We start from the raw sequence: 4,696 nt of genomic DNA on the forward strand, positions 1-4,696 counted from the left end.
CTTGGCGGACCGAGTGAGCGTGCAGCAGATTCACCAACAACATGAACGCGTTGGGACGATGTGAGTCTGAAGTTTTTTGTTTTTAATGCAGTATTTACTTCTGGTAGTCCTTTTTGCCAATATAAAAATGATTAGGACAACTATTGTACAATAGAAATGAATTCAGCAAGTGCATAATATCTACTGTTATTCTCTTGGTTTAGTAGTTTACTCTCGTTATAAACTGACAGATTGAAGGTCATTGATTTTATTGTCTGTCTTCAGCAGATGAACCCGATTGGATTTGTTATCGTAGCCAGCGTATGATATTTTTTATTTTTGTATAATTACTGTACAGTGTATTTTGATCAGAATTATTTTTTGATGAATTATCTGGTCAAATGTGAGAATTTATCTTTATTTTTGATTATTTTTTTCCTCATTAACAGCGAGCGTTTTAATCAACGACATTTGAGCAACACATTTTTCTAATTAGAAATATATTGAAGTACTTTAGTTATATAATATATACTGTATATATACACTTGCATAGACTGCAGACACAGTATGACTGCACAGCCAAACTGAATGTATCGATAACGTTGGCATATTCACTCGGAGAGGAACGACTTGAGAAGTGACCTGAATGTTGCTGCCGTCTCTTCCTGTTTCTGATCATAACCAGCCGACAGCACATATCTGCCCCTCATCCTCAGACTCTGGATTCTTTCTTTTCTTTGTGTTTGCTCAGTGAATACTCGAGTTTCTGCATTACTGTAGAGCACTGAGGCTCACCTGGGAGGATTGTACGGGCTCAGCACTATTGAATGTGCCAGCTTCACACACGAGCACAAACTAAACAAAAACACATCCCCTTCAGAGCAGGTTGGTCCGTCCTCTCACTGCTGCAGCCTCCTGTAATCCCTTAAACTAATTCTGTAGCCCAACAAACCCTCATTCAACCCAGACTCCAGAAAAAAACTATGTTTCTGCAAACCATGAATGCATTAGGTTAACGCTTGTTTCTGGTTATTTTTGGCTAAAAATAATTGCTTTGGGGAGCACAATCCCATCAGGAAAAGTGGAAATATCTCATTAAAACACAGCAGCTTTTCATGCAGCTACCCTGGAGTAAAGGCATCGATGTCTCGGCAAAAAACAACCTTTTTCTGCCGCTATCCCTGCAGGAAAAGCAGTAATTTTATGTAACTTTTATTTTATGGCAGTACCTACTTTATTTGTGACTGTAGTTCATTTAATAATTTGTATTTTACTAGTTTTGATGAGATTTCAAAATATTGAGATATACATCATGTATCGCGATACAGCCTAAAAATATCATGATATCATTTTAAAGCCATATCGCCCAGCCCTACCTGTAAGGAAATGTGAGGAATTTTTTGTTTTTTTTTGCTGGGACATTGCTGCTTTTGCAGTCAAAACAATGGCCCCCAAAGTAATTATTTTTTCAATTCAAACATCACTGCTATTCCTGCAGGGACAGTGTCACAAAAAGTGTCTTCTTACAGAAAAAGGCTGCTTTTGCTCCTAAATAGTGGCACGAAAACCCTTTTTTTTTCTCCTTTTTTTTCTACAGAAATTAGCAATTTTTGGGGGTTTTTTTGGCAGGTGTTTAATGTGTAAACACGGTCTCATTTCCACTTTTTCTGTTTGGATAATGTCATGAAAAGGTTGTTTTTTTACGTCAATTTACATGTCACTTTTACGAAACACATCAGTTGGTTGACAAAACAACCACTTTTCTTGCCACTATATCCCAGAGAAACAGCAGTTATGTTTCAGCAGAAAACAGCCACTTTCTGGGCCAATATCCTGGCTTTTTGCACTTTTTGTGCCGATATCTCTGCAGGAAAAGCAGTGATATTTTGGTTAAAAAAACCCAACCATTTTCCTGTCACTATCCAGGTTTTTTGCCAATATCCCAGCTGGACAAGAAGCGATATCTCTGCAAAAAAGAGCAGCTTTTTAATGCCAAAATCCCGCTAACAAAAATGGAAATTCCATTACAGATTTGCGCAAACACAATTGCGACATGACTGTGTTTCCACTGAGTGATGTTCTGCGACTTCTCCTCTGGTGATAACATCCCAGTAACCATGGCGATGGATGTTCAAAACATTAGCAGCTTTATTTCTATTGCAGTCACCAAACTAGCTGTCATTATTTCCAATCAGAGGCCACGTAGGCGTGTTATGGAGCCATGATGAAAAGGCGAGCCCCTTATACATGGGAGCGGCCACATATGAGGGATTTCTGGGAGCTGATAGTCCACGATTTCACAGAGGAATTCAAAATTCAAAACTTTCTCAGAGTTATGTGATGCAATAACAGCTCTTGTAGCTCCTGCTGCATCATGAGGGAGCCAGTTCATACTGACAAGCACGTAGACACAGCATCATGTGACCTAGAAAAGCCAAAAAGGGTTTCCGTTGCAGTGTTTTTTTACGTGTTTCCATTAGGCGTGGTTTGAGTTGGGTTTTTTTTGTTTTTTATAGTTCATTTGATAGAGACAATGCAAATCAACACAGTACAACTTCTCCCCTTTACAAACAGCCTATAGAAACTGATGTTTCTCATATAGAGATTATTGCTGGTTTCTAACTCCTGTCCCTTGTTAGGCTTTTAGTAAAGAAAAAGAAAAGAAAAAAGAGAGAGTTAATGGACTCCCAACTAGTGTCTTGGCAAAAAGCAGCCACTTTTCTTGCCTAAAAAGCCAATGAAAATACAGAAATGGCTTGAGAAAAAATAACCAGTTTTGTTGTTTGTTGGTCTCAAACAGTGATCTGCAGCTTGGCAGACGTCTCTCCTGTGTCACACCATCCACCGTCCCCTCCGCCTCCTGATGACAAAGTCAGCTAAAATACTACATACAGCAAAAGTGCAATTAACGGATTCATGGTTTGCAGAAATGTACACTGCCAACATTTTCTCCTCGAAAGTGGGCTGCCTCGTTTCCATTTAACAGCCCGCCTGGCAACCCTCAGTTTCAGCAGCGTGACATAATAGTGATTGGCACTGGTGCAAATGTTTTTTTCTCACCCAAACAGCCTGCCCAAACCACCACGGCCAGCTTTCACCAACAATAAAACACCCAAAAGAGCCTCAGCCAGACGACAATAACAAATCAACACAAAGGTAGCTTACGTGGACACAGAACAACTCACGAAAAGCACAACAACTCATCATGTGTCCACACAGTGTGAATAAATGGATGACAACAACTGCATTTAGACTCCGTCATTCATCATAACCGGAACAGCAGACGAATGTTATCACAGATCACAGCGGGTGTGCATTTTGCCAACATCTAAGAGGCAACAAACACATTTTTGTAGATTTTAAATCCCTGATCCGGCTCCATAACAAAGAACAACCTGCGCTTACCGATTAGAGGTTAATTTTTGAGGCCTCCAGAGTAAAACCAATCCACTGAGTCTTTGCTGCCCACTGCTGCTCTTTTACCCTTTGAAACTGGAGCATATTGGCTTGATTTCTTTCCACAATAAATACATAGATAAAATAAATAATAATAATAAAAAGTGGAAAGAAGACAATGAAGAACTTGAGAAATTACCCCAAAATGAGCAGATTAAAAGCTAGACCAACAACAAAATTACCTGAAAATTAGCACAAAAAAAACCATCATGCAACAAATAAACACAAATGTGGAAAAAATGCTAATATTAATGAACAGAAGTCATTTTTTGTGTGTGACACAATTTTATTAGATAATTGTAATAATTATGAAAATAGGTTTTAGTTTTTGGATTTTTTTTCTCTCAATCACTCTCTCTCAGCTATTTTTTCAGGTTATTTTCTTGTCACCTTTTACTAATTCTTGCCAAGTTGCTTAATGCCTTTATTCCCATGTTGTTTAGAAAAATCAAACCGATCTGCTCACATTTCAAAGGTTTAAACACTTGATCCAGGTGTGAAAGGGTTAAAGGCACACTATGCAGTATTGTCAGTTTGTAACAGCAAAGGTGGAAGTAAAAGCCAACAAGATTTACCCTAATTTGGCATTTTTTGCCTCTTTATATTTGTATTTTTTCACCCCTGTTTCTCCTGGATTCGTGCTGGCACCTGGTCGCTACCTTTTAATAAAGCCCCAACCTTTTTTGGGGGGGGCACACCCATTAACATCCAAAACAGAGAAAATTACTGCTGCTAATTTATTGTTTATTTGCTATTTCTTCCCAAAAAGTGAGGAAAAAAAATTACACAAGTCTCAGAAATAAGAGCAAGGACGTTAGAAAATGTAGCATTGCCCAGCAAACCATCTTCCTTTATGACTTTTGAGAAGAAATGTACCTAATAAAACAAGAGGTGGGAAGAAATAATTAATAATTATATTTTACTTTCAATCAAATGTGCAGCTCTGGAACTAGGGCTCCCCCCCAACACTGATGCCATCGTTAGACTATCGAGTCTTTATTTGTAAAAATCAACACATAATTTCTGTTATGCCTTTTCAAAAGTGCTGTCTTATAAATATCTGGACCAGACTTTAACAATAAGATCACAATATTCATAAAACGAGCTTTAGTAGGGTCTGTGTGATCCGATTTGGCAATAATTTTTATGGCTCTTTTTTGTAGTACGAAAACTGGGTTTGATGCGTTTCTCTGTTTCTCTACACAGTAAATGATGTGTGACACAATAACTGAACACACATTTTAATTTGACATCTCCTTAG

This window comes from Plectropomus leopardus, chromosome 1, assembly GCF_008729295.1.
Source record: "Plectropomus leopardus isolate mb chromosome 1, YSFRI_Pleo_2.0, whole genome shotgun sequence".
Taxonomy (NCBI): Eukaryota; Metazoa; Chordata; class Actinopteri; order Perciformes; family Serranidae; genus Plectropomus; species Plectropomus leopardus.